Below are 18,753 nucleotides of genomic sequence, written 5' to 3' on the forward strand. Positions count from 1 at the left end.
GCTCCCACAAGCCCTAAAATCCTGTACTCTGGCACTAGCTCTTAACTGAAAACACTGTTCTTATGTTAAAAGTGAAACCAGGGCTAAACAACTGCTCTTAACACAAAACACTCTTAAGTTGGGACACTCCTAAGTAGAGGTTCCACAGTGTGTGAGTGTGTGTGTGCATGTATATGTGAATGTGTGTATAGATAGATATAATAGAGATGATATAGAATGGGAAAATTAAAAGAAAAACATCAGTAGGTTCAAGTGAATCACATTATTGTCTGCCAATTATTATTATTATTTATTATTATTATTAAACTTTATTTGTACCCCGCTAGCATCTCCCGAAGAATTCAATGCGGCTTACACAGGCCGAGGCCTCAACACACAACACAACAATACAATCTAAGCAAATCAAACAATTAAAAACAGAATAAAGCAAAATAAACAACAGGCACAATACACTAAACACAATAAAACTGGGCCGGGCCAGAGTAAAGGGTACAAGAATTAAAAGTGCTGATGTGACAGGAGGTGTATATAGGGCTTCCAGGGCAAGTGCGATGTGCGATGTGCAGCAATCATTGGTTCTGATAAAGTGCTTATGGGACTTGGTAGTGGAGATTTCCTAATATGGGAAGGCGCATCGGAAAAGCCAGGTCTTCAAGTTCTTTCTGAAGACAGCCAATGTAGGGGCCTGTCTAAGGTCTTTGGGGAGGGTGTTCCAGAGTCGGGGGGCCACCACGGAAAAGGCCCTGTCCAGTGTCCCCACCAAGCGTGCTTGCGACGCCAGTGGGATCACGAGCAGGGCCTCTCCAGATGACCGAAGGGAACGCGTGGGTTCGTAGATGGAAATGCAGTCACGCAGGTAGGCTGGTCCCAAACCTTTCAGGGCTTTGTAGGTAAGCACCTGCACCTGTAATATAAGTGGAAACATGAGATAATTCAAATGAATTGTTAGAACACATGAATAACACTAAAGGATAACTTTCTAAAATACCTTCTAATTTCAGTGAAATAGTTAGAACTATGATTCACTTTAATTTTCATGCACAAATACACAGGAAAGGATTCAATTGCAACTTCTTTTATTAGCTATATAATACTGTGATGGGTTAATGTATAACAACAACAACAACAACAACAACTTTATTCTTATACCCCGCCTCCATCTCCCCGAAGGGACTCGGGGCGGCTTACAAAGGGACAAGCCCAGAGAGCACAGAGTTAAAACGTAATGCAATAAAATAAAAAAACAATACAAAACCAAATAGAAACATATCACAATAAACCATAACATCATTAAAACAGTACCATGGGAGCAATAAAAGTGCTGAGTTCAGAGGGCTCTGAGTTTGAGCAAAATTCCTAGATAGTGCTAAGGAAAAGTGCAACATTCAGTGGCAGGGATGGGAGAGTAATGTCCTTTATAATGTCAGGATTGTAGGGCGGAGGGCCATGCTAATGTGTTTAGGTATTAAAGGGCCAATTCTTTGGAACTGCTTAATCAAAGGCACAACGGAACATCCATCTTTTTAGGTTCTTCCAAAAGGAGGACAAGGTAGGTGACTTGAATGGAGAATCTCCATTTTTAGGTTAAAGAGGGGAAACTTCTGCATTTATTATTTCACTGAGCAAAATAACTTTTGATGGATTTCTGCTGACTAGCTCTCAAATAATCTCTAATAAACTTTAAAAAAAATAACGTTCAACATTGCCTTTCACCTATGTATAACAATCAATGTAAAGCCTCAGAATTCATAACTCTTAGGTCTGTTACCCAATTTTCTTTCTTTTCTTTTAAAAAAAACCCAGTCCATATTTGCATATTTGTAGTTTCCAGTCCAGGTTTGCAGTGGGCACAGGCTGGGTACAAAACAGCATGTCATTTTTATGATATTCTTTGTTTTAATTAGTTAGCATAAACTTCTTTTTCTCTCTTTTGCCTTTTTAGTGGCTCCTGTCTAATCCAGGGACAAGCCAATCTCATAAATTTCCAAACTGTTTGACTTAACTAGTTTCAAATCAGAATCAGCTCTTTTATTTGAGAATAGAATTTTGTCATGTTATAATTTGTCATGGTTCACTAAACAACGCAAGGAAAAGAGTTGTAAATTTTGATGTACTGCAGCTGCACAAATGGTTATGCAAGAGTCAATTTTTAATTGGATCGTTGAATATTCTTTTTTCTTGATCTGGCTAGGTGTCAGGTCATATTGCAGCCTGTATGCTATTTTAAAATACAACTGTTGATAGAGATATGTATGATGGAAATCTATGTACGAATTTCATATATGTATTATATATAAAGGTATTTTTATCTAGACTATACATGTGAAAGAGCAAAACATTTTCATATGTAGATCTGATTGTTACATCCAGCCAGCATACCATAGATAAATAAGCTCATATAAACTTTATTTATTTACTGATTGATTTATTTACAGTATTTATATTTCTCTCTTCTCACCCCAAAGGGGACTCGGGGCAGATCACAGATCACATATGTAGCAAATATTCACTGCCATTATACACTGACAAGACAGACAACTGTATATAGATAGAGGTATATATAGGCTTTTTCTCATCTTCGGCATCTTGGAGGCAGTTCTGGCCACCAAGGGGATGGGGGTTGCTGTCACTCCATCTTCTCTGCCGAAGAGCTTGTGCTCAGTTCTGGCCACCGTGTGTGTGTGTGTGTGTTGTTTCTGTCTAAGAGCTTTGATCATAAACTTCCTCCTTGATTGAATCGCTGACATTTTCTGGCACTTCCTTATGGGTGCCTTAAATACCTCCCCACTTTAAGCGGTACCTATTTATCTACTCACATTTTGCTTTGGAACTGCTAGGTAGGCAGAAGCTGGGCTAAAGGCCAGAAGCTCAGCCTTGGCTATTATTATACACCATATTATAATACTATTATACTCCACATCATAAACTCGGTATTGACTTCATATTAATGTTGAAATAAAGTAATTAAAAGCAAATTAAGACAAAGATAATACATAAAAATGTAACATTTTTAATATATTATGAAAACAGCTTTGTGAATACACTACTGTTTCTTTGATTTTTTGCTGTTTGCTTGAGCATTCCAGTTGCTTTGGTTCTGGTTAATGTTCTACTGTAATAACAAAAATATAATAAAAATTAATAGAGCAGCTACAGTAACTTGATTCAAAAAGCAATGGAAATTACGAGGGTTGGAACTTTAATAGTGGCAACTTTTTATTTACATATAATACAAAAGTGATACATGCCACCAAGTTTTACAGTCCTTCAATATAGTCGCCTCATTGTGTACAACCCGTTTCCAACTATGTGGAAGTCATAGGACACCTGTTGCAGTGCCTGTTCTGTAGATAGTTCAAATAGAGTGGTCTACTGCTGCAAGAGTCTCTGGAAGAGTTCTGAAGCGAATGCCACAAAGTGGTTCCTTCATCTTAGGAATTAAGTTAAAGTGACAAGGGCTTAAGTCTGGAGAGTATGGTGGATGGTACAGCACTTCCCAGCCCCATCGATTGAGCAAATCAGCCACAGCTTGTACTGCACGTGGCCGAGCATTGTCATGCAAAATGATAGGGGCATTCTGCAGAAAGTGTTGCCGTTTTTCCCCTCAAAGCTGGTCTGAGATGGTGTTCCAAAAATGAGCAGTAATACTGCGCATTGACAGTCTGATGTGGGGGAACAGTATGCACTAGGATTACACCATCACAGTCAGACATGAGAATCACCATAACTTTTACATTGCTGGGATTCTGATGAAATTTCAAACTTTGTCGTGACCCATAACAATGCCATTCGTTCAATTAGATGTTTCAGTTTTGGCTGGTACGATCTGGCCCAAGTCTCATCCAGCATAATGATACAGCATGAGAAAGCTTATCCTTCGCACTCTGGCACATTCAATCTTTATCCAACTCATTTGTTCTAGTTTCGAAAACATTGTGACAACACTTACTTTAGACCGCAAGCTAATACGAACCTCAGTTCTTCGCGTCACTCTGCATGCGTGTGACATAGGAACGGCGAGTCTTTTTGCTCAGAGGTAAAGTAGATATGTAACTAGCATGTGGTATATGCAACATTATTTGGTTTCGTTGTGTAGCGCCTTTTCAGCAGTGTTGCCACTATTAAATTTCTAACTCTTTGATCCCAAACTATAATCCTGTTCGCTTAACAAACTACCGTTTGTGCAATACTCTGAAAATGTTACTTTAGGGGACTGCAATTCCCCAAATTTGCGTGTCAGCATGGTTAGTACTCATGTTGTCTGGGTGACTCTGGGAATCATATACACACATGCATACATACAGACATACTTTTCCAAAATCTAGTCTAATTCCAACTACAGCTTTCTTGGTTTGCCAGCAACAGTAAATCATAGTTTGTTAACTACATTAAAAACCTCCCAGTTACAGTGCATAATGGGAGGGTAGAAGGCTATATGAAAGCATGGAAGTCTAGGGATCTCATTTAATTGATTAGGTAATACTTCATAATTGGACAGTGTTAGTGTTCGGTATGAATTGACAAATCATTGCTTGTAATCAGCCAGCAACACAGAAAAAGAATAATGTCTAAGTGTGTTTGCCAGGCAGATTCAACAAAACGTAGATATTTCACCAACAGAAGTCACTGCTGCTAGAGGGTAAAGTATACGAAGTATTAATTTAGGCAACCAGCAGTAAATCAGAGTTAATCCTGAATATTTAGTAGCTCTTATCAAGATTGATGCTCTAAAATATGACTGGGGTTCTAAACAATGGTATTGCTTGAATTGCAGTATTACGTTTAAAGGAGGTGATATATTTCAAATATAATATGTATGTGATATAGTATAGCAGTATTTATACAAGCAATTGCTACAGTGTACGTTAATTGTTTTCTTCCTGTAACAACAAATAATCAATCATGCCACCACATTTTTATATCAAGTCTACATTGTAAACTGTCTTTTTGGTGGCTGATTATAATGCAGGCTGAGTAAGGATAAACTGTGGTTTCTTTGATCACAATGGATGGAAGCAATAATGGGAATTACCCTATTTTATTGTAAATAATACTATTTATAGTGATGGACAAAATTTACATTGCAAACATGCAAAGAAAAAAAATCCTATAGTAGTAAGACTGCATTCCATTTGATTTCCCCTCATCCTTTCTGGTATCCTTAGTATCCTAACTGTACAATTATGTTTTTTTTCCCCTCTTGGACAAAATGAAGTCCTACAGGTACAAATACAAGATACTCCACTTAAGCAGAAAAAATGAAATATGAAGATACAGAATGGAGGACACCTGGCTTAACAGTATGTGTGAAAAAGATCTTGGAGTCCTTGTGGACAACAAGTTAAACATGAGCCAACAATGTCATGTGGTGGGGGGAAAAGGGGGATTTTGAGCTGCATAAATAGGAGCATAGTTTCTTGATCCAGGGAAGTCATGCTACCCCACTGTTCTGCCTTGGTCTGCCCACACCTGGAATACTGTGCCCAATTCTGGGCACCTCAATTTAAGGGAGATGTTGACAAGCTGGAAGGTGTCCAGGGGAGGGTGACTAAAATGATCAAGGGTCTAGAGAACCAGCCCTATAAGGCACAGCTTAAAGAGCTGGGCATGTTTAGCCTGCAGAAGAGAAGGTTGAGAGAAGGCACAATGGCCATGTATAAATATGTGAGGGGAAGTCACAAGGAGGAGGGAGCAAGCTTGTTTTTTGCTGCCTTGGAGACAAGGATGTGAAAGAATGGCTTCAAACTAGAGGACAGGAAATTCTACTTGAACATTAGGAAGAACTGTTCAGCAATGGAACTCTCTGCCCCAGAGTGTGGTGGAGGCTCCTTCTTTTGAGGCTTTTAAACAGAGGCTGAATGAACATCTGTCGGTGGTGCTTTGAATTTGATTTTCCTGCTTCTTGGCAGGGGGTTGGACTGGATGGCCCACGAGCTCTATGATTCTATGAACAGCAAAACTGAATATTATTTTTAAATTGCATCTCACAATTATGCCACGATAAATTTAGAAACGAAAAAGAAAAATAATTTGGTACTGTTCCATTATCCATGCGGAGGCCACTAGAGGATGCTAGAGAGAGAGAAATAGTTCATTTTATGGGGGGTGGAGGGTGGGTTGAAGGAGTAAAACTATTTCCCCCTGTTTTCCTGTTATTCCCTCCTCTCATGTCTCCATTGTGGAAACAATCCTTGTCTATGGTATAAAAAGGGGAGGTAGGGGGATAACCAGCAAAAACAGGAAAAATGGTTTTCCTCTTTCAATCCCCCCCCCCAATAAAATGGACTATCCCCTCTCTAGCACCCCCTAGTAGCCTCTGCCAGGCTAATGGAACAGTAATACTTTTTTTAAAAAAATCTCCCCATTCAGCTACCCATAGGGAGCACATCTGGATGCAAATGTTAGCGTATTTACCACCCTAGATAATATTCTAAAATAAAATCATTATCAATGCTAGAAAACGATGGATACTTCTTGCCTCTGTCTCATCATTTTGTAAGTCATTCTTGAATCATTCTTTCTTTCCACTTATCTCTTAGAAATGGAGGACTCTTCCTGTTTCAGCACAGGAAAATAGACAAGGATGTTTACCCAGCAGGGACCAGAAACAGGTATGACCTTTTCCTTTAAGTATTAATTACGTCTTAGTGTTATGTGGCAGATATAATTGCCAAAATAGGAAAGGAAGGTTGGAATCTTAGAACAGCAATATTCATATTTTTCTCTGGGAATAAATAAATCTTCTATGAGCCTAAATCTGCATGTACAGTTGTGAGAATTAAAATTCTTTCTTTCACAAGTCAGCAATGTGCTTATCGGGGGAAGAATTAAATATCAATCAAGACATACTATTTATTTAAAAGAGGGGGCACCTGGATTTGAACCAGGGACCTCTTGATCTGCAGTCAAATGCTCTACCACTGAGCTATACCCCCTTCCCTTCTAAGTTGGTTCAACAGATCTATCTTATTTGTGCTACATCATAACTGGCATGCTGACCAGAGAACAGCAATTCGTTTTATTTGTCTATGACAAATGTCCATTGAGTACTGCATGTATTTCCTGTTACAAAATATGTTTCATTTTTCACAGTTCACAATTATTTGTTTCTTTTGTCTTTTTTTCAAACATCATCCTATGTTGATACATGAGAAGGTAGGCTAAAAACATGGGGGAATGTTATTTGACATCAGGAAAGAATAGTGGACAGTGAAGCCCCACTTTCTGAGATTTCATCGTGCACCCTTTCAAGCTTATCTTTGCAAATATTGAGCTTCAAAACGACAACCCTGATTTTCATGCTTCTTGAATTCATTAAAGCAATATATCTCCAACACTGTTCATATGAGCCCTCTTTGGGTGCATCTATATTGTAGAATTAATGCAGATTGACAGTTTCACTGCCATGGCTCAATGCTATGGAATCCTAAGAGTTGTAGTTTAGTGAGGCAAATAAGGCTAAAGACCTTGTAAATCTACAACCACAATGATCCCATAGTATTGAGCCATGGCAATTAAAATGGTTTCATACTGCATTAGTTCTGCAGGTAAATGTATCCTTAAAGATGACTGTGTTATCGAGCAATGGTAAAGCCCTCTTGAAAGATTTAAAGTTCCCTAAGAGGCCACAAATAAATATAGTATATTTCCTTTTATTAAAAACGTTTTCTGGATATCTTGAGTTGGGCAACTTCGAAGCTTTTGAAGATCATGAACAGACATAGCAGCAGCTGTACCCCATGAACTATAATGTGTCTAACCCCTTTATTTATTTATTTTTATTTATATCATATCAGGAGCGAACTAATGTATTTGAGAAAACACAAAGTATAAGAACTTGGCATTCTATTGAATGACCAGTCCCTTGACCAGTAGCTGGCCACTTGGAGTGCCTCTGGTGTTGCTGTGAGAAAGTCCTCCATTGTGCACGTGGCAGGACTCAGGTTGCATGTAATAGGTGGTCTGTGGTTTGCTCTTCTCCACACTCACATGTTGTGGACTCCATTTTGTAGCCCCATTTCTTAAGGTTGGCTCTGCATCTCGTGGTGCCAGAGAGCAGTCTGTTCAGTGCCTTCCAAGTTGCCCGGTCTTCTTTGTGCCCAGGAGGGAGTTCCTCATCTGGTAGCAGCCATGGATTGAGGTGCTGGGTTTTAGACTGCCACTTTTGGACTCTTGCTTGCTGAGGTGTTTCTGTGAATATCTCTGTAGATCTTAGAAAACTATTTCTTGATTTAAGATGTTAGCGAGCTGGCTGATATCCAAACAGAGGATGGCCCGGAGATGTCACTGCCTTGGTCCTTTCATTATTGGCTGCTACTTCCCAGCGGATGTCAGGTGGGTGCTACACAGTGTAATTTCTCCAGTGGTGTAGGGCACAGACAGCCTGTGAGAATGGGGCATGTCTCATTAAGAGCCACATCCACTGTTTTAACATGGTGAAATGTGTTCCACACTGGGCATGCAAACTCAGCAGCAGAGTAGCAATTAAGAAATTGTATCAATTTGATGATTTCTGTGTAACTTGTATCTTTCAAAATGTGAACTGTATCTATTTCAATAGACTTCACAACCCTTGAGGATGCCTGCCTTAGATGCAGGTGAAACGTCAGGAGAGAATAATAATAATACTTACTTACTTACTTAGGCGATCCCTCATTGTCCGAGTAGGATAATCCTCCAGGGAGCCCTATTCTTGATCTGCATCGTCTCCTGCAGTAAGGGCATTGGCTTCCAGGTGGAAGGCGGTCCCGGTTGGGGTTGGCTTGATGTGCCTTCCTCTTGGCTTGTTTCGTTCTCTTGCCCTCCATCCATTTGTGCCTCTTCAAATTCTGAAGCACTGCTGGTCACAGCTGACCTCCAGCTGGAGCGCTCTCAGGCCAGGGCTTCCCAGTTCTCAGTATCTATGCCAGAGTTTTTAAGGTTGGCTTTGATACCATCTTTAAACCTCTTTTCCTGCCCACCAACATTCCATTTTCCATTCTTGAGTTTAGAGTAGAGCAACTGCTTAGGGAGATGGTGGTCAGGCATCCGGACAACGTGTCCAGTTCAGCGGAGTTGACGGCGAAGGACCATCGCTTCAGTGCTGGTGGTTTTTGCTTATTCCAGCACGCTGATGTTTGTCTGCTTGTCTTCTCAAGAGATTTGCAGGATTTTCCGGAGGCAGCGCTGATGGAATCGTTCCAGGAATTGCATGTGACATCTGTAGACAGTTCATGTCTTGCAGGAGTATAGCAGGGTTGGGAGGACAATAGCTTTATAAACAAGCACCTTGGTATCCTTACGGATGTCCCGGTCCTCAAACACTCTCTGCTTCATTCGGAATAATAATAATAATAATAATAATAATAATAAACTTTATTTCCCACCACAATCTCCCCAGACTCGGAGCGGTTTACGTGAGGCCAAGCCCGGTGATACATTACAGCAAAATAAATACAGAAGAGCAAAAAATAACAGCACAATAAAAGAAAACATTCAGATAAAATAAAACAGTGCAAAATAACAAAGTGAATTTTTTTTAAAAAAGAATGCTTTTGGAACAAGGCCATACAGCCCAGAAAACTCACAGCAACCCAGATCTTGGAAAGGCTACTTTTTGAGATCATTATGATGAGTTGTTGTTGATTTGCAGCCAATACAATAAATCCCTCCCTCTCTTTCAACTCGGGTCCACTCCTGCCTGCCTGCCTGCCTGGGACCAGCCTGAGGCCAATGAGCCAAAGGGGGCGGAGCCACGGAGTCGCAAGGCGAGGAAAGGCACCAGGCTACTGACAACAGTGGGCGGGGCTTAGGCCTCTGACGTCACCGAACGCTGCGTCCGCTGTTGGAGCCGGTAGGAGCGTCGGGTGGGAAAAAGAGAAAAACACAAGGTAAAGAAGAGGAGATGAGAGAGAGAGTGTGTGGGCGGGTGCCCGGATGTGCGCGCGCGCGATTGGGAGCGTCCTCGCGCCGGGGTTCTGCGCGTGCCCAGCTGGCCCTGCCTCTGACCCTTCAAAGGGAAAAGGCAGGGGAGAGGTGGTTTTTCCTTGCTCCTACTAGAGTCCCCAAACTATCAATGGTATTTCAAGGGATGCCTCTAAACTGGAGAATGAATGCAGTTTGGTACCACTTTAGCTGCCATGGCTCAATGCTGTGGAGCCCTGGAAGTTGTAGTTTGGCGCTCTTTGCCAGAGAATGCTAAAGACCTTGTAAAACTGCAGATCCCAGGATTCCATACTATAGAGCCATGGCAGTTAAAGTGGTGTCAAACTGCATTCATTCTCCAGTGTAGATGTACCCTAAGTCCCTCAGCGCTGCCATTTTCCCACCTATCATGGGGTTTTCTTGGCTCAATGCTGTGGAGCCCTGGAAGTTGTAGTTTGGCACTCTTTGCCAGAGAATGCTAAAGACCTTGTAAAACTGCAGATCCCAGGATTCCATACTATAGAGCCATGGCAGTTAAAGTGGTGTCAAACTGCATTCATTCTCCAGTGTAGATGTACCCTAAGTCCCTCAGCGCTGCCATTTTCCCACCTATCATGGGGTTTTCTTGGCTCAATGCTGTGGAGCCCTGGAAGTTGTAGTTTGGCACTCTTTGCCAGAGAATGCTAAAGACCTTGTAAAACTGCAGATCCCAGGATTCCATACTATAGAGCCATGGCAGTTAAAGTGGTGTCAAACTGCATTCATTCTCCAGTGTAGATGTACCCTAAGTCCCTCAGCGCTGCCATTTTTCCACCTATCATGGGGTTTTCTTGGCTCAATGCTGTGGAGCCCTGGAAGTTGTAGTTTGGCACTCTTTGCCAGAGAATGCTAAAAACCTTGTAAAACTGCAGATCCCAGGATGCCATACTATTGGGCCAGGACAGTTAAAGTGGTGTCAAACTGCATTCATTCACCCCTGCAGATGCACCCCAGGTTCCCCAGAGCTGCCTTTTCTCTACCTCTCATGAGTTTTTCATGGATTTGCTCCTAGAGGATTTGTCATTGCCTTCCCCTGAGGCAGAGAGAGTGTGACTTGTTGAGGGTCACTGAGTGGGTTTGCACAACTTATATGATTTTTTCCGCGTCTGGAGCGACTTGAGAAACTGCAAGTCGTTTCTGTTGTGAGAGAATTGGCCATCTGCAAGGATGTTGCCCAGGGGACACTCAAATGTTTTGCCATCCTGTGAGAGACTTTTCTCATGTCCCTGCATAAGAAGCTGGAGCTGACAGAAAGGAGCTCACCCCGCTCCCCGGATTTGAACCGCTGACCTTTCAGTCAGCAGTCCTGCTAGCAGAAGAGTTTAACCCATTTTACCACCAGGAGCTCCACTTATATAATGTTGTTGTTGTTGTTGTTGATGATGATGATGATAATGTATTACCTCTCCCGATGGCTCGAGGCAAAGTACAACAACATATGAGCACAACATATACACAATAAATTATGTAGATAATACAAAAAAGGATAGAGTCAATAAAAGCATGACATAGTCCAGCATGGACTGAGCACCAGGGCTGAAACCCTGTAGCTCAGGGAATATAGTGAATACAGTATTTAGACAAGCATAAACATGCAGGGGCCCATGCTGTTTGTGGCCGCTGTCTTGTTTTTAAAAGGTTTCATAGCTTGGCAAGGACATGGCAACCAGATGTTCATTTTACAGTCTTTATATTACCCCTTTCCACAACAAAACGGTTCATTTGTGTTTACTATCTGGGCTGCAAAAGCAAACTCCATTTTATTGCCACAATCATTAGTATGTTGTAGATGTAAAATGTGAAACTGCACATGCTCAGTCTCCTTCCTTCCTTCTTTCTGTTGGGTGTTGCAAACCCTTTTAAAGTTGTGAATGTTATCAGTGGATTTTAACTTGTGTTTTACCTCTATGTATCATGTTGTATGTCTTTTAATAGTGCTGTAGCTCTTGTTTTAATGGTGTATCTCACTTCAGGGGCCGCAGTGGCGCAGTGGGTTAAACCATTGAGCTGCTGAACTTTCTGACTGAAAGGTTGGTGATCCAAATCTGGGGAGCAGGGTGAGCTCTCGCTGTTAGCCCCAGCTTCTGCCGACCTACCAGTTCAAAAGCATGCAAATGTGAGTAGATCAATAGGTACCACTTCAGTGGGAAGTTAGTGGCACTCCATGCAGTCATGCTGCCCACGTGACCTTGGAGGTGTCTATGGACAGCTCTGGCCCTTTGGGTTAGAAATGGAGATAAGCACTACCCCAGAGTCGGACTCAACTAGACTTAGTGTCAAGGGGAAAATTTTACCTTTATCTTCCCTCAAGCCTCAGAGAGAGGCAGGTAATAAATTCATTGTTGTTGTTGTTGGCTTAGACACAGTTATGAACTATGAAAATGATAGTGTAGTATGTGCAAGGGGGTACTTTTGAACATTAGGTTTCTGCTTTATGACTTTGCCTGGCAGGGGGTGGGACTACATAGCCCTTGTGGTCTCTTCCAATTGTATTTGATTATATGGGTCATTTTACAACTCATCACTATTAAAAGACACCTTCCCATTTCCAGCCACATAAGACTATTAAGTGGAGAGTTCTACAATTATCAAGCTGTAAGGACATGTCACAAAAGAACATGGGATAGAGAGAAAAGAGGAAAAATCAAACAGAAATAGTGTTTTTAAAGTAAAACAGCAATATTTATAATAAGCAGATAGAACAGAAGCAGTTCTGACACAAGGAGAGCAACCAGATGAAGGTGCGTTTTTCAGGACACCTTCCAGAGTGATGCTCCTGCTCATCTCTTCCTCTGCTTCATTCTGTGGCAACATTTCATTTTCTGTCCCTTCACTATATACATTTAATCATAGAATCAGAGTTGGAAGAGTCCTCATGGGCCATCCAGTCCAACCTCCAGCCAAGAGGCAAGAACATTGCATTCTAAGCACCCCGACAAATGGCCATCCAGCCTCTGCTTAAAAGCCTGCAAAGTAGGAGCCTCCAGCACACTCCGGGGCAGAGAGTTCCACTACTGAACAGCTCTCACAGTTAGGAAGTTCTTCCTAATGTACTGGTGGAATCTCCTTTCCTGTAGTTTGAAGCCATTGCTCCATGTCCTAGTCTCCAGGGCAGCACAAAACAAGCCTGCTCCCTCCTCCCTCCTCCCTATGACTTCCCCTCACTTATTTATACATGGCCATCATGTCTTCTCTCAGCCTTCTCTTCTGCAGGCTAAACATGCCCAGCTCTTTAAACCGCTCCTCCTCCACCTTGATCATTTTAGTCACCCTCCTTTGGACATATTCCAGCTTGTCAACATCTCCCTTAGAATGGGACACAGTATTCCGGTGTGGTCTGACCAAGGCAGAATATAGGGCTAGCCTGATTTCCCTGGATCTAGACACTGCTCCTATTTATGCAGGCCAAAATCCCATTGGCATTTTTAGCTGCCACATCATATTGGTAGTGCACATTTGAATTCTCATAATACTTTGCCCATAGTATATCACCTCTGTCTTCCTTTCTTTAGGCTAAACATAACCAGCTCCTTCAATGGTGTCTCATTCTTATCTTAAGTAGTTTCCCAGTGTTCACCCATCCACCTGGGCCTTGTAGAAACTTTGCATGTGGCCATATTGACAATGCTTGGAATTCACATAATGAGTATTTATAAACTTGTTTATGTGAAACATTTTTGGCAAACCACCTTGAAATAGTCCTTGCCTGAGAAAACCATTTGAAATTCATGCGGTCACCATAAGTCAACAGGCACTTTGAAGACATATATATACACAAGGCAAGAACAGTAATATATCTTCAGAACAATGAATTACATGGAGAGATGACACTGAGGTAGGTCCTTGTGAGCAGAGATGCAGGCAAAGCAGCCCAGGCCGAGTTTAATGAAATTGGGAAATGATGAGTTTCATGCAACAGAACCTAAGAAACAGAATGCTGCCTACAGCAATAAATGTGATTGTGTTTGTGGTACTAAAAGTGATAAATACATAATAAAGTGTGGGGTTTCAGGGTCCTCCTCCTTTGTGGCTTCTTGGCACATTTTAATTTTTTTTTTCTTGGTGCTGTGACTTTTTTTCTTGCTGAAATTACATTTCAGGCTACTGAAATGTAACCATTCTTGGAAGATTGGAATAATCTCTTGATATTCCAATCTCCTGATTTTTATCTAGTTTATCTTGTTTTGATCCAGTATGAAGGGAATTTATTTTTGTTGTTGATATTTCATTGCTGTCATTTTAAAATTACCATAAGCATTTAAATGTAACAGCCAGGCCCTCTTCCCCCTCCCACCTATTTATGAAGTGAAGCCAACACACTCATACACACACAGCAACTCTGAGGGTCACCACAGGATAGTGGCTAGGACACTGAACAGACATCACGGTAAACAAAAGTCCCAGGCTCAGCCATCTCCCTGCACAGACATCACCCAACACTTTCTCAGTCCACTCCTCCAAGAAAGACCTCTGTACTCCTGAGCCTTCTCAATGAGGCAACTCAAAAAGATAGTACAGTGATATTGAAAGCCAGTGAGAGGTCCAGCAGAACTAACAGTTATACTCTAGTTCCATGCATAGGTCATCCACCAAGGCATCCAAAACTCTGTCCCATAGCCAGGTCTGATGCCAGATTGAAGTGAGGGTAGATAGCTCATTTCATTCAGGAGCTTCTGGAGCTGAGAGGCCACACATTATGTAACACTTTGCCCAAAATAGGTCCTGTGTATTGGAAACTGGCAGATAGTTCTCTAGTATAGTGGTGTTCATGATAGTGCCTTCATCATAACCTCTTGTATGCAGGATGGAAACCTGTCTTGCAGTAGTGAGGCATTCACTATTGTCCTTACGACATTCAGCAGTTCTTCTTGGATATAGTCCACTGTGGTCATAGTGGCCCTCAGCATTGCTGGGATCCTGTCCACATCCTCAGGTTGTACAATAACAGTGTACAAGCAGGGCCCAAGTTTTCATCCACTAGACCTGCATGCAGGTCAGAACGTATCCATAATTGCTGTGCAAACTCTTCACAAAAGGTTACTGAGTGGTTGTATAACTGCAGAATGCAAGAGGCCCCCAACCACTTGAAACAGCTTTACTGGATGACAGTTTTCAGAGATTCAATGGTGGCAATGAAAAATGATATCTTTCTTGCTATCATTGCCATGCCATGGGTTTTCAAATTAATTTTCACTCTTGTTGATCCAGGTCTTCTGCCATTGTTGTTCCCACCTCTTTTCCACTCTTTTCATCACAGCCAGATCATGAGTTGCTAGGTTCCATTCCATGGGAGAAAACACTTAAAAGCAATTGTGCCAACTGTCTTGGTCAGCTGTCTATTCCAGAGGTCAGACAAAGGGTTTGACAGGCTCACTTGCCAAGACAACAGGAAACTTCAAGAATCAATAGGAATCCATCCAGATTCATAAGCTTCCTGCGGTGGACTATCTTAATTTGGCCCAAATTCCCCTGTAAAGCTCTAATCAAGTGGTTTTCAATCAGTGAGTCCCCAGATGTTTTGGTCTTCAATTCTCAGAAATCCTAACAGCTGGTAAACTGATTGGGATTTCTGGGAGTTGTAGGCAAAAACACCTGAGGACCCACAGGATGAGAACCACTGCTCTAATCTGTCCATGCCAACAGAACTGTAAAAAATTCCTTCACACTCACATCACAATTGTCTTGCCTTACATGAAAAAACTAGGTCTAGAGTGTGTCCTGTACCATGCTTGTCACAAGATACTACTGGGGACAGACTCATGGTTGTCATGGAAGACAATGAAGTCCTGAGCTGCTCCTCACAAAAAAGATATCTGCATGGATGTTGAAGACCCCCAGCGTAACTAGTTGAGGGGAGTTCAATACCACTCCTGAGATCAACTCAGCCAGCTGTTGAATTGTAATTTATTGTTTAGTGCAGCCATTCTGCATTTCACAATACATCCATATTGTGGACTATCCATCCATATTTGCAGTTTTGGTTTTTGTGGATTTGATTATTTATGGATTTGATTAAAACCATTCTCGCTAGAAATCTCTCAGCTCCTCCCATGTGATTCTGTGGCCAACCTCCTGTCCTACTGGAGGACCTAGAGATTTCTAGAGAACATTCCTCTAGGAATCTCTAGGTCCTCCAGTGTGATTCTGTGTTCAGCTTCCAGAGAAAGTTGTCCATAGTGTCATGTTGAAAGATCTAGATATTCCTAGAAAGGTGTTCTCTCAGAATAAAAATTTGTGAAGAGAAGGCTGAGAGGAGACATTATAAGGGCCATGTATAAATATGTGAGGGGAAGTCATAGGGAGGAGGGAGACTAGGATGCGGAACAATGGTTTCCAACTACAGGAAAGGAGATTCTACCTGAACATGAGGAAGAACTTCCTGACTGAGAGCTGTTCAGCAGTGGAACTCTCTGCCCCAGAGTGTGGTGAAGGCTCCTTCTTTGGAGGCTTTTAAGCACAGGCTGGATGGCTATCTGTTGGGGGTTATTTGAATGCAGTTTTCCTGCTTCTTGGTAGAGTGTGTACTGGATGGCCCACGAGGTCTCTTCCAACTCTATGAGTTTATGATTCTAAGTCCCATTTTGCTGACCTAGAAGTAATTCCCAATATGTAAGAGTGGATATATGAGAATAGCCCAAATGTAAAAGCATTCACCACAGACCAAGGTTTGCTTGAAAATATTGTTTATTTTCATTATTTCTGTTTTTTGTTAATGCTAGTGTTAATGTGTGTCATAATTACAATAAATACGAATATTATTTATTGCTTAGTTAGGGCTGTTGTGAATCAAGAGATAAAGGATTGGGTTGGAAATGAATGATGTACAGAATTATTGCAATCCATTCCTTGGGTTTAGGTCAATGTATAATGTTCATGTTGTCAGAAAGAATCAGCTGCCAGCGGATTTGTTTTCATAGAGCAAATAACATCATCTGTTTTAAAAGTATAACTAGATTTGGCATAGTAACATCCGTACTTTCATAAGGGATTGTAATTGTGAGGAAAACTGATCTAATTGTGGATGGGGGAAACTATCCATGCACAATAAATCACTGCTTTGGAAGACTGTCACTGAGGCTTTCCATGCTTGAGGGTTCTTGTAATCTATATGTGTATATACCAAACACTTGTAGACTTCTGCACATGGCTCTAATTTAAGGGATTGGCTATGTTATTTCAGTATATATTCAATCTCGGGATGAGCATAGATGTCTGTAATGTGCTTCAACCCGCCCTGGAATTCAAGGCTGACAAGGACCAATGTGGTTTGGGCAGTGCTTCATTTCCTGCACTGAGGAAGAGAAAAAAGACCCTTGGCATAGGTCCGTAATGCCTCCAACAGGCTGAGGAAATGGAAAACTTACACAGTACATCTTTATGTTCACAAAAGCTGTTTAACTATTAAAATAAGTATTTTGTTGAATGTTACAAAGGTCTCGTGAACATATCATTAGACTTTTAATTTTCCTTTACAGAAAAAGAAACCATGATTATTTTTAGATTGAACCAGAATTTCCATGATTAGTAACATTAAAAGGGCAAGGACCTTGATAAGCATTAATCTATTTTTTTGGAGCATCTGAATTTATATAAAAAACACTATACTGCATAGCTACATGTAGTCATCGCTAGCTCACGTTGCTGATTGTTTGTTCTACTTCTGACTTTGGGAAAGAGCTGCTGCCTGTTAAGGAAATGATTTCAGAAGCAGATAGACCAGAATGTCATCTTTCTGTGTCATCTGGAAATGCACCAAAACTTTGGTTGATGAAAAAACTATATTGTTTCCTAACTAATCCTCCCTCTGTTGCTCAGTTCAAAATATGCTTCTAAATGGAAATTTTAACAGTGTAATTCAGGGTGCTACCTAAGCTCTCCCTCCTAGAGAGGGTCTCCTTATAAAGAAATGAAATGATCTGCATTATACTGAGTCACACCAATGAGCCACTTAAGCCAATGTCTGCATTACAACAGTGCATGGTTATTCTAGAAAGCATAATTTGTACTAGACATGTAAGAGACAGAATCTGGGAACTTCTCTATGCAGAAAATTTGTTCTACCACTGTACCATGGGTGTATCTTAACTGTAGAATTAAGGCAGTTTGACACCACTTTAACTGCCATGGCTCAAGTCTATGGAATCATGGGAATTAAGTAAAATAGTTTTATTGTATAATGTTATTTTTATATTTTTATGTATATATTGATTGAGTGTAAGCTACCCTGAGTCCCTTTGGGGAGAGGGGGTAGGCTATGAAGAAAAAATATTATTGTTGTTGTTGTTGTTTTACAAGTTCTTTAGCTTTCTCTGCTGATGAGTGCTGGTGCCTCTTCAAAATACAAATCTCAGGATTTGATAGGCCTTGATAGTTAAAGTGGTGTCAAACTGCATTAATTCTAAAGTGTAGATGTAGCCTCAATCTTTTCTGATTGTAGCAAAATTTACAGAAAGGAACCGCATGAGAGTTTTAAAAACATTTTCTCCCATTATTATCATTTATTTATACAGCGCGGTACTTTACAAGTAAAAGGACCACAAAGCAGTTCCCTGCCCTTATGAATATGTTTATAATCTAGTTTATAATAAGTAAGTAAGCATCCAACTTAAGGTTGTCAAGTTCCAGAGAGAACAGGGTTCTTACGCTTTAAGAACTGTAGTTATAAGGAGGGTTTTCAGCAAGCATAACCTCCATGGAAAACTAAACTGAAATTAGTAAAAGGTGCAAATCCTCTCTTGTGCTTCTTGAAAATTAGGTAACCTTTATACTGTTTGTGTGTATGTGCCTCCAAATTGCCACTTAACTGATGGC

At 41.0% G+C, this 18,753-nt stretch overlaps 1 protein-coding gene and 1 non-coding gene across 7 annotated transcripts in view; one reads left to right on the top strand and one right to left on the bottom strand.

Moving 5' to 3' along the window:
• Positions 1-6,863: 6,863 nt before the first annotated feature.
• TRNAC-GCA (transfer RNA cysteine (anticodon GCA)) lies at positions 6,864-6,935 on the bottom strand. Its single transcript has one exon. It is a non-coding gene; the product is annotated as a tRNA-Cys (tRNA).
• Positions 6,936-9,791: 2,856 nt separating this feature from the next.
• AOPEP (aminopeptidase O (putative)) overlaps positions 9,792-18,753 on the top strand; it is a 243,125-nt gene continuing 234,163 nt past the window's right edge. For all 6 annotated transcript variants that reach the window (XR_010909318.1, XM_060762070.2, XM_060762073.2 and 3 more), the window contains exon 1: positions 9,792-9,869. The gene's annotated coding sequence lies outside the window, so the exon portion shown is untranslated. The remainder of the gene's footprint in view (positions 9,870-18,753) is intronic.

This window comes from Anolis sagrei, chromosome 2 (genome assembly GCF_037176765.1).
Source record: "Anolis sagrei isolate rAnoSag1 chromosome 2, rAnoSag1.mat, whole genome shotgun sequence".
Lineage (NCBI taxonomy): Eukaryota > Metazoa > Chordata > Lepidosauria > Squamata > Dactyloidae > Anolis > Anolis sagrei.